Source organism: Podarcis cretensis, assembly GCF_951804945.1.
Source record: "Podarcis cretensis genome assembly, chromosome: 1".
Lineage (NCBI taxonomy): Eukaryota > Metazoa > Chordata > Lepidosauria > Squamata > Lacertidae > Podarcis > Podarcis cretensis.
Window position 1 is genome coordinate 59,091,624 of NC_137170.1, and position 12,390 is coordinate 59,104,013.

The following is a 12,390-nucleotide window of genomic DNA, read 5'->3' on the forward strand; positions in this document are numbered from 1 at the left end:
AGTGCCACGGAAGGCGAACCCCGCTCTGCTCTGTGCCGGTTTAGCGTGGTGCACAGGAGCCGACCGAGTGGGTGGCGGCGGCCCTGGGCCGGTTAAACGACCCCCATGGGCCGCTTGTGGCCCATGGGCCTTAGGTTGCTGACCCCTGCTCCAAAATGTGTAGTGAATACGCAATCCTTTCCCTGTTCAAACAGATGCAGCCTTGCATAAAAGTCATCCAGCTCATGAACACAAACTGAATCAGGAAAGCTTGAAATATCTTTAGCTGCTCACAACAGGAGGTGTTTGGGAATTTAAATTGCCCTTGAATCTGCTGTTCTGACAGCAGCAATCCAAAAAAAAGCAATTCTGCTGAGCTCCATGTTTGGTTATTAGCAAGCCAATGGAAATGGAAAATAGTCACATGATAACCTGGAACGATGATAGCACCCAACCAAATACACTGCTTGCCTTCACAAATAAGTACTTCTTTTGGGTGGTACTGCCTCAGGCTCATGTGTTGGCACCACAGTGCCTGGAGAAGTTGCTCCCTAGTCATTTCAGTTTAAAGAATATATGTGCATAAGAACAATAAATAAGTAAATATGCTTTCTGAAAAGGAAAGATTCAATTGTATAGATCCAGGTCCAAAGTAAAAAAAATAAAAATGTGGGAGACATGAGGATAAGACCATTATTTGCCTTTATGGAAATGTGGCCACAGGGAATTGCAGACTTGATAAGAGGAACAGTGGACACCGCTTATCTTTTTCCCTGTGGGTAGAAAAATCTATAGAGGATCACCTAGACTGTAAAAGAGCCCTGGACCTTCTTAGAATAATAGAATGTTAGCACTGGAAGGAACCCAAGGGTCATCTAGTCTAACCCCTTGCAAGGCAGGAATCTCAGCTAGAGCATCCATGACAGATGGCCATCCATCCTCTGCTTAAAAACCTCCAAGGAAGGAGAGTCCACCGCCTCTCGTAGGAGTCTGTTCCACTGGCGAACAGCTCTTACTGTCAGAAAGTTTTTCCAAAAGTTTAGTTGGAATCTCCTTTCTTGTAACTTGAAGCCATTGGTTTGAATCCTGTCGTCCAGAGCAGGAGAAAAGAAGTATGTTTCCTCTTCCATGTGACAGCCCTAAAGATATGGCTATCAAATCTCTTCTCAGTCTCCTCTTTTCCATGCTTTTCTTCTGTTCTCTGTTCCAATCAAATTTGATACACAAGTGGCTTCATTTCACTTTAAAAAAAATGAGAAATTGCCATGTGTCTCCACAGTTTGGTCCTGATTCTTTGGGAAATCATTCATTATTATTATCTACTTAATCTGCAACCTTCTAAAGTGAGGATGAAAAGAGAAAGGGAGAAATTTCTTTCCAATACATTTGAAATAATTCATTTTATAATTTGCTCTGGAGAAAAAAATGAGGGCATCTAAGCCTACATTTTAAAAATCTTGAAATATAAGTGGAAAACAAGCAACAGTTACAAAAAACTTAGGGAAGAGATAAGGTATTAGATTGGAGGACATTTCGATAATGGGGCAGCCTCTAACTTCCTCAGAGCAGTCCAGATAATGATCTCAGTTGCCCTAGTTTGCTTCCAATCAGAATGAAGATTGATAGTGTTTGTTTAATGAACTCAGTTTAATCGCTCACACAACTACCTCAGGCAACAGCAGAAACAATCTGTTTAATAAATTAATTCTGTAACTAAAGATTTAATTAAACTGTCCAGGAAACTTTGGAAAGAAGGAAGTAGTGGCATGATGTAGAGATTGTCACTGGAAACGTATCTACGTGTAACTCAAATGTCAGGCAGGCCAAACTGCAGTTTCTATAGAAATCTTATAGCTTAGCATCTTATGAAAGTAAGCAGTTGGTTTTGAAATGATACTGAAGTATTATATTAGCAATGATTTTAGAATCCTTTCTCTGCATTTTTTTAGCTGGACCAATTTTGAATGCCTTAACTTACCTCCTAAAATTCCTACATCTTGTAGCCAGTTCAAGCTCGATGCTTTCTGACATTATTGGCGCGGGGGTGGGGGATGTTTGCATAAGCCCAGCATGAATTCTGACATATTTGAACATACGTTTTTAGATCAATTTCTTCTTGTTTTAAGATAAGCAAATTTGGGCCTGATGTTGGCTATGCCTCCTTGAATGTCTCCTGCTAGAACTCCAGCCATGACTGTATAACCTTTTGCGGCTCCAGGACTATTCAAAGAGGCAAAATGGTGGTTCATGTTTCAACTTTACAATTCCACAGCCAAGCCCTAAGCCCTAAGCACCAGCTTTATCCGCAAGCAATTGAAAATATGACTGGCTGTAACGTTGGTTGAGGGGTAACTTCTACTTCCACAGTTGATACTTCATAATGGCCCATATAAGGTGCTGTGAAAGGAGCTAGAGGTGAAGAAGAAGAAGAGTTTGGATTTGATATCCCGCCTTTCATTCCCCTTCAGGAGTCTCTAAGCGGCTAACATTCTCCTTTCCCTTCCTCCCCCACAACAAACACTCCGTGAGGTGAGTGGGGCTGAGAGACTTCAAAGAAGTGTGACTGGCCCAAGGTCACCCAGCAGCTGCATGTGGAGGAGCGGAGACACGAACCCGGTTCCCCAGATTACGAGACTACCGCTCTTAACCACTACACCACACTGGCTCTCAGCTAGAGCTTCTTCCCTATCCATAGACATTATTTCTCTGTCTTAGAAAGGGCAGTAGGAAGTTCTCAGTCCCCGCAGTTCCAATGACTGCTGCTGCCATGCCCACAGGTCTTCTGCTTGTTCAAAGACCGTGGGTACTTATAGTACATAAAATCTGGGTTTTTTAATAATCAGATTTTCCAGCTGCATAAATTCCATCATGCAGTCCACATGGGAGAAAGAAACACAAAGTATGCTTTGCTTCTTCCTTACACCCTGTATCAGTGATGTTTTCTCCATATTGTAGGAGCAATTAGTTCTTATCTACTACTATGCAGTAACTGACAGGACAATCCAATGGCCCTTGCAGCAATGTAAATCCTAACTTGGTGACTTGAACACCAGTGCAAGGGCATCATCTATTCCCACTGGCTTATCTACTGTAACTTGTGCAGCCAAAATTAGTACCTCTCAAACATGGGGCTTCTGTTAAGCACATCTGATCTGGTGGCTTGAGCACCTTTAAGCTCCAACTGCTGTTAGCTAACAGAGGAAACAGGACAACTACTCACACCGTGTGGTATTATTGTTTGGGTGTTTGTGGTCATGGGGAGAGCACCATAAAGAAGAAAGCAGGATAACTACCACTCGGTTCCTAACTAAAGGTATCCCTGTACAGTGTCAGACAGAGAACTTGGCTTATACTTGTCCTAGTCAGGAAGGAACAGCAAAAGCTTCACTTGCTACCGTTCTCCTCTGCCCTGAGTCTTCCTGCTCAGCTCTGCAGCCCTGGCTCTGCTAAGTTCTTACGGTGATGATTCTTCCCTGTTAATTCTCTCTCACTTCAGAACCCTATCACAGGATGGGCCCCAATTCTTTCTTCAGGGTCTGCGGGTTTCCTTTCTCTCTCCAACCCTTTTACACTCTTGTAAGTTTTTAAGGTGCCTAGTTTGTTTCTCCCACCTCGTTTTTCCAACTGCACATTTTTTATCTAACTGCACACTTTTAATAAAACCCTGCATAAACCATGTGATTTGCTAAGACAAAATATTTGTATTTTGTTGATACAGTATAAGGCTGTATATAAAAACTTCCAGTATCATCTCCAGCTGCATACCCTCCAAAATTTCTCTGATGAAAATAGGGATGTCCCATAATGATATTTTTACTATTTATACCCCACACATCTTATTGGGTTGCCACAGCACTCTGGGCAACTTCCAACATATATAAAAAATATAATAAAACATTAAACATTTGAATGAACCTCCCTATACAGGATCGCCTTCAGACAGATAACTCCATACCCTCCAACATTTCTCAAATGAAAATTGGGACATCCTAAGGAATAGTGGGATATTCTGGGATCAAATCAGAAACCAATATGGCTTATCTAAATCAGGGACATCCCTGGAAAATAGGCACACTTAGAGAGTCTGCAGCTGAAAATCAGTGGTTGAGAGACCACTTCCTGATGAACCACTGTGGGTCAAAACTGACAGCTTAAGGAAACAATGGTCAGATAAAACAATAGTATAAAACAGTTCTTTATATCATAACTTATTGGTGGAACTAGCACTGTGCTGGTACCTGTCCCCTCATTTCTCAAAAGTTTCCTTCCCCTGCAAATGAGGTTTCTGTTTTTTTTTTCTGTCACATTCACAATGTGCTTTAGCATTTATTTATTTTAAATCATGGTTGAGAGGTAACTAAGGGTGGTTTGTGTGGTTTTCTTTGAAGCCTCTTAGGCTGCCTGAACTTCCTGATATGAAAAAGACCTATTGGAGGAGTTAACCTCATGACAAGTTCCTCTGGGTTTTAATTCCAGCACAGGCAGCTGCTACCAAGCACCTGAGATTGATGAGCTTGCTAATTTTCAAGGAGTGACCTTAAAAAAAATCTTTCTACACTGATTTCTTTAAAAGTAAACAGGTTTCACTTCAGTAAAAAAATGATGGTGACCAGCAGACATGATCAGGGCAGGCAGCCTCTCTGGTTTCCTGTGCTTTCAGGAAGGCCCAGCTGAGGACATAATGGGGTTTTCAGAAAGTTCAGGCACCCAGGAAGGTTGCAGAATGCAGACCATCAGAGAGAGGATTTGTAGAATGAAAAAAAGGGGACTTGTAACCCCTCAGTTGTACTGAAAACAAGGTAAGCATCATGAAAATTCTGCACCTACGATAATTTCCCTATTCCTTTTGATAGGTTTAGAATGCATTTTTTCCTCATTAGTTGGTAGAGAATGGTAAGAAACTTCTGGCATTGCACTAGATACAGCCCATGTGTTAAATCCCGTGTTCAGTTCATAGCATCTTCTCTGTTAAGTATTACATAGGAGACAGACTTTGCCTTTTATCTTGGAGAGCCACTAATGCGCAGGGTAGTGGGCTTAATGGACCACTGGCCTGATTCAGCATCAAACAGCTTCATGTGTTATTATGATCTGTGCACTCATAGTGGGAAATAGAAGTGGACCCAAAGAATGATGCTATAGTGTTCCGGAAAAGATTTTTTACAATGAATGCCTAACAATTTCCCTAGCACTTACATGCATTTTAAAAAACACATCTCTGCACACACTGCTTTGAGGCATGACTGATTCTGTTATTCGAATATATCAGTCATATGGGTTCAGCCATCAAATTGTGCCCTCCGTGGCTTCATGGTACCTTCATCACTGACTAATTAAGCCTTCAGGGACTCTTGGAGCACTCATGTATAGATTTTGGAGTTTAGTTAATCATTTTATTGATGCATTGGGGGTGGGAATATTCTCTATTCTTTTCCTCTCTTAATTGTGTCAGTGTTTCGCTGAGAAGAGTTGTCACCAAGGTCTGCAGATCAGATTATGAATGCAGACAGGATAATATAAAGCAGACCTGATGAGAAAGAACCCCCCCCCCCCATTTCTATACTGCTAGTTTCCTAGAAGAAATATACATTTAAAACAAAACACAAAAAACCACGAGGTATGAAACCACTCGTGACAATGCAGCTGGAAATGTTTGTCACGGCCAATGCAGAGCTGGAACTATCAGGCTTCACACTGATCTGGATCTCATAAAGTTTCAGTTTGTTATGTGATATGGTAGTACCCTTATCAAAAGCTGGTTAACCAAAATTTACCCTGGTAACAATGCTGCTGAAAGATAACAAAGCTGAGAAAACTGGCCTAGGATGATAGCCTTACATCAGATTAGAAACACTTTGCAAAACACTCCTTCAACGATTCCCCTCTCACCTCAAATGTATGTTGCCAGCAGATTTTTATTTTATTTTATGTGGGGGGTTTTCAATTTTGTAGGCATTGCACAATTTTGAATTCACTTTGCTAAAAGAGTGCTGCAAAAATTGAAGCATGCCATGAAATTATGTACAGCTTTTGGTGCTGGCTGGGGCTGATGGGGATTGTAGCTGAAAACAGCTGGATGGTATCAGGGTTGGGCAGGCTGTTGTACAGGGTCTGGGCTAATACGCTCACCCACAAAGACCCTGTGATTGTGGCCTGGCGTGGCCATGGGGGAGTGGGTTCCTTCCCACACAGGCGGCTGACTCCCTCATCAGCCTCAGCCGATTGCAGGGGTCTATGGGATTTCCCTCTGAAATTTAAATTTGAATTGGCCAATCATGGCCTTTCTGAAAGGCAGGGCTCTGGGGATGGACTGGGTGAAGTTAGTCCTCACTCCACAGCATTTAAACGGGCTGTTCTGGGACCAAGCAGAGCAGCCACAATGACTCTTTTTGTGTTCACACCCTGCACCTTTATTAGCCATTATAAGCAATTGCAACAACTTAATAATTTTTTAAAAACATGCCTCTGGCCTTGAGGAGTCCAGAGAAATTTAACAAGCCACTTATTAGCCGAGATATGAAAGAACACATCAAATCAATGGCATCTGGGCCACAATCCAAAGAGAGCTGGGCACAGTCAAACCCATAACATTCAGAAGACCTCATAGAGCTTGAACTGTACCCAACTAGTCACAAATAACAACTGTGTTATCCACATCCCCATGCAGATGTAAACCCACATCCAGACAGTTCAATGTAGCATAGGTGAGCATTGCAGTGTGGATGAGAGTGCACTCATGCATTGGCTATGCATATGGAAAGATGCTTCCAGGTCGAAGATCTGAAGTGTGATAAACCAATTGTTACCTGAGTAGCTTCTCCTTTGCTAAAAAAAGTGGGATTATTACTATTATTTCATTTTTTGAAAAGCTGTAAATGGTAGTATTTCAGTTGCTGCCCTGTTTATTAGTTGTTTGACAAGATAATGCCAATTCTGTTTTTGCTGAAGCCAGCCATTTAAAGGTTTAGATTAAAAAGAGAAAGTATATACATTCATGCACTTTCTCCTCCTGCCATTCCATAGTATATCAAAACACAGAAAGGAATTTCACCTCCACCAGCTGTGGCAGCAGATTATGGCAGCTGTTTTACATCTCTAGATTTAAAAAGAAATATTTTTAAAGTCTGTTTTTCATTTCCAAAGGTGATAGCAAAACACCCCCCAATCTGTTATCCATTAAGAGATGAACCAGATTTTCATGTTTGTTTCAACTTGTGATTTTTAAGCAAGCCTTGTGAAGCAAATGCAACAAGGAATAACCACTATTCTTCCCTGCTTGTAAAGGCATGAGGTTTGCTCCTGTTGAACACATAGTAGTACTGAGCTTTATTGTCATTTGTCAACTACAGGAAGGCAATTTTTACATTGTTTTACATTGTTAACAAAGAACTGATTCACATGTCACACTAACTCCAGAATGGGAAACCTGTAGCCTTCCAGATGTTGTTGGACTACAACTCCCAACATCCCTGACCATTGACCACACTGACTGGGGCAGATAGACAATATTATGGCAGGCAACGTAACTGAATTTTGATTTGATTTTTATTTATTTATTGAATTTATATACTGCCCTATACCTGGAGTTCTCAGGGTGGTTCATATAACAAGAACAATTTTATAGTTCTAACTGCTTTTTATTTTCATGTATTGGGTTGTTCATTGACCACTTATATATAATTGTGATTAAGTAACATATAGAATCATAGAATCATAGAGTTGGAAGAGACCACAAGGGCCATCGAGTCCAGCCCCCTGCCAAGCAGGAAACACCATCAGAGCACTCCTGACATATGGTTGTCAAGCCTCTGCTTAAAGACCTCCAAAGAAGGAGACTCCACCACACTCCTTGGCAGCAAATTCCACTGTCGAACAGCTCTTACTGTCAGGAAGTTCTTCCTAATGTTTAGGTGGAATCTTCTTTCTTGTAGTTTGGAACCATTGCTCCGTGTCTACTTCTCTGGAGCAGCAGAAAACAACCTTTCTCCCTCCTCTATGTGACATCCTTTTATATATTTGAACATGGCTATCATATCACCCCTTCACCTCCTCTTCTCCAGGCTAAACATGCCCAGCTCCCTTAGCCATTCCTCATAAGGCATCGTTTCCAGGCCTTTGACCATTTTGGTTGCCCTCCTCCGGACACGTTCCAGTTTGTCAGTGTCCTTCTTGAACTGTGGTGCCCAGAACTGGACACAGTACTCCAGGTGAGGTCTGACCAGAGCAGAATACAGTGGCACTATTACTTCCCTTGATCTAGATGCTATACTCCTATTGATGAAGCCCAGAATTGCATTGGCTTTTTTAGCTGCCGCGTCACACTGTTAGCTCATGTCAAGTTTGTGGTCAACCAAGACTCCTAGATCCTTTTCACATGTACTGCTCTCAAGCCAGGTGTCACCCATCTTGTATTTGTGCCTCTCATTTTTTTGCCCAATTTTTTGCCTCTCATTTTTTTTGCCCAACAATATAAATTGTTGAAATAACAAACAAACTTCTGCATGATCACAGGTTCTCCAAATGTGCCTTAGATCATAGGTTAGGGAGCTGCCACAAACCTCAGCCTTGTGTGTTCCTCCTTGCTTTCTACCCCATGAGACTGGGAGGAGGACTTTAGCAGCTCTTCTGGTGTTTGACTAGAGATTTTTGTAAGCCAGGATCCCTTGTCCAGTTTCAGAGTATGCCGTTTTCATTCTATGGTTCTGAAGCCACGTAGCTATTACAAAGCATGATGCCTGGTCTGGATGACATGTCAAGCCAACCCAACCCAACCATGAGTGTAAGCAAAACTAAAAGCTCCTGAAATTGACCTCCCAATATATATAGTATGTGGAATATATGTTTTGTATTCAAAATCTCCCAAAATAAGTCTATTTATTTAAAAATCATCCAACTGGTCAGTAGGCATAATGCGTGTGTTTTGCTAAATATGTTACAACAACATGTTAGGTAGCTGTCAAGTGTACAGAGCAAGAATTTTAAGATCTTATCAAGTGTTTGGATTAAGAAACCAATTACAGCTCAGCTGAAAATGAAGGTTTTAGTTTAGGGTACAAGTCAGATTATATTGGGACTGAGATATTATATATGAATCCAATTCATATATTTCATGCTTTAAAAAAAAAAAGTTGCAATTCGATATACTCCTATCCAGGATTAAGTCCCAGTGAATTAAATTATCTGTATTGAACACTGCAGCTGTGCTTGCACAGCAGAGTTCTAGAGACTAATCTCCCATTAATCTCAATTACATCTGGTAAGACACAGAGTTAAGGCAGCAAATTATTATTCCATAAATTGGGTGGTATCCCATTGGTTTTGCCCTGCTGATAGAAGAGATCCATCGGCAGAATGGACAGGGAGTCAGTTTTGGGCAATTCTTTCTCCTTCTGCCACATTTTGTTGTGGGAACATTGGGGGGACCATCAAAGCTGCAGGAAGAAATGCCTAAAATGGCCACCCTCCTCCCCATTCTGTTGATGGACACTTGCCGTCAGTGGCGCAACACCAACTGGATGTCACCTGTTGTTCAGTGCTTTTCCTGTTAATTTATTCCCATGCTGCGAATTATGGATTCAGTTGAGACAGAACTAATGTGGTTTTTTCAAGCTTTAAGTTCATATTAAAGAATCTTGCATTGATATTATGGAAAGACCCTGGAAATGGCTTTCCATGGAAAACCCTTTTCAGTGCTCCTCCTAGTGCTCACAGCCACACTAGATGATGCAGCTTTTGCCACCTTTTGCCCAGGAATGTTGTTTTTCAGGAGACGCTTCTAGTTGTTTGCTACATTGCCCAGCCAGGAGCACAGAAAGCTGCTTTGTGGACACAGATGCAAAGCCCTGACACAGTATCTCCATAACTATTTTCCTATTGTGTCTCTGACATTCATATCACTATGTCTTATGAGGAAGGTCAGTTTCATTCTAACAAAGAGTACGGCATTCAATTTAGGACAAAAGAGTGGCTGCCTCACAATCAATCACTACCTTGACAAGACATAGCTGTGGGTTAAGGAGATCTAGGGCAGGATGAATAAGAGTTTATAAGAGTTTACTGTGGGAATAATTATATTCCAGATGCTACGTGGTTGTTCAAAACCAATAAAATGTTCAAATTAAAAACAGAAACAGAAGATGAACGAAGAGGAAGAACCCATGTCCTATTGAAGTTATTGAATTGTGTTTATTATTAGTCCAATGTATTATTTTATGTTTGGGGGCCTTTTATACTCTGGGGCCTGTTGGTGAAGGGCATTAAACAAAACTCTTAAATGATTCTGACCTGGCTGTTAGAAGTGGTGATGCTGAGGAAATGTACTGTGGACCCTCAATATTGTGTGTGTGTGTGTGTGTGTGTGTGTAGAGAGAGAGAGGGGGGGGGGGATAGGAATTGAAATGCTTGAGTAGGCAATTTAGTTATGTGTTACTTGTTTATTACTTCCTCCAAGGCATCAGCAGCACATTGTACATGCTTTCTCTTCCTTCCTCACCCTGACATACAGTTTAGGACAAAAGTTTATAAATTTGGAGAAGATTGTGTTTGTCTTGATGGTGGTGGTAGCATATCTTCCCCAGCTGCTGGCTGAAGCGCTTTCCCCGACTTGCCGAAATACTTTTAATGACATTCACAAGACATCCAAGTCCATTTTTGCTTTTGAAATGGCTAGCTCGCCTCATTGTTATCCAGGTGGAATATTGCCAGGGTTTTCTTTACAAGCAGCTCTCCCAAATGAGGAAATTTGACGTGCTAAGAAATCTTGGCCGAGAGATCAAACAGATCATTCATTAAGTTGTGTTCTTTTAGCATAGCATTTCCTTGGTTTGCACTTAATATAGTCAGAGATTTAAGGGGCTTCATAGATTGGTTTCATAGGATTTATAATTTGTTCATTATTTTATTTTTTTTTACTGTTTCAGATGTCAGTCCTGGCTAGCATGTTTTATAGTCTGCAGATTTAGCAAGATTGCAGCAGGGGGATGGAGTACACCCTCTGTACTCGAGTCAGATGTAGCACTGTTTGAGCTTAGAAATATAGATATTAGGTAACTTGAAAGATTATTTGAAAATGGCCAGTTGAAAAGAAGAAGAAAAACACTAAAGGAGTGCTGTCAGCTGCATCTAGATCTCTCTCTAGGTTTTGTTTAGCACTATATAGAACAGTTGCTTAGAACTTGATAACTGCTGAACAGTATGCGTTTGAGCCATCGGTGACCAAAAGTCACATTCAGAACTTTCATATCATTTTATGCATAATGCTTTTCAGTGGAGTCATGTGGCACATTGCAAAGAGTGGGATGACTGGTCTAAGTGGCAAACGCCAGGGGAGGGGGAGGGGAGCAGCAGCAAGGTGTTGGAAGATGGAGCTGTGTATACTACTAAGCCAGTCTATTGCCCTCGAGTGAAGTGGGGGACATTATCCCATCACCAGCATTTAAGTCAGATTCAGATGACAGTTTCAGTGTGATCAGCTTCTGTCTGTCGATTGGGGTAAACACCATTCTGTCCTTTGCCTCAGGCAGCAACATTTCTTTGGCTGGCCTTGATTCTGCAGAGTCATCAAGGGTTAAGAAAAATCAAATGATGGGCATGCATGTGTGAACATCTCAGTGCAAAACATTGTGTGCAACAGCACAAAAAAGTAAAAAGTCATTCAAATATTGGGCACCCTAGACTTTGCAAACCTAAGGACCAAACTAGCACTTGCTTTAATTGCATTGCTAAGAAACACAATAGGATGTTTTATTCAGTTGCAGTCAGTTGCAGACACTGGGTGGGGAAATTTATACTGGGGCTGCAGCATCTGGAGAGGGAAATGTGACTGTTCCTTTGCCAGCCACAAGTTTGGTGAAGATTGCCCCAGAACCACAAGGAGAAATGCCCCCATTGATACCAATGGGTACTTTTTAAAAGGGAAAAAAATAGGCTAATTGTGCAATGGGTGGTGATGTTTGTCATGATCACAGCTGGGGAGGCAAAGGTCCTCATCTTATGTTGTAGTCTTGATGCAAACTGCGGAGGGGGGCATGTCTGTAAAAAAAAGAAATAAAACACCCTACTGTGCTTCTTAGCTATGCATTTATGGTAGATATAAATAATGAAATGCTTGGAGTGTAGCAATGCTTTTCTAGAATCCAGATCCTAATGATATGAATAATTGTGGTGACACACAAAGTGGTTTATGCCAGTGTGGCTGCAATGTCATCCTAGGAAACCTTGACAAGGTAAATGCACCTTGCTATGTTGCCTCCCTCTTCCAGTTCTCCTGTAGGAGGTTCCTACTGCCTATCAGGCACATAACTTTATTCAGATGCCAGTACATTTCTTGGAAATTGCATAATGGGAGGATGTTGCTTGCTGCAGGGTTGAGAAATATCCAGGGCTGATGATGTGAACAACAAGAAGAAAAAT

General features: G+C 41.4%; 2 protein-coding genes across 4 annotated transcripts in view; both read left to right on the plus strand.

Moving 5' to 3' along the window:
* The window catches only part of LOC307202166 (catalase-like), a 161,587-nt gene that overhangs the window by 105,918 nt on the left and 43,279 nt on the right, over window positions 1–12,390 (plus strand). The window contains exon 14 of one of the 3 annotated variants that reach the window (XM_079951907.1): window positions 10,191–10,200. The exons of the other annotated variants lie outside the window; for them this stretch is intronic. The gene's annotated coding sequence lies outside the window, so the exon portion shown is untranslated. Of the gene's footprint in view, window positions 1–10,190; window positions 10,201–12,390 lie in introns of those variants that run through there. 3 annotated transcript variants of the gene reach the window in all.
* Window positions 1–12,390, plus strand: part of ABTB2 (ankyrin repeat and BTB domain containing 2) — a 161,884-nt gene that overhangs the window by 31,985 nt on the left and 117,509 nt on the right. The window lies entirely within an intron of this gene.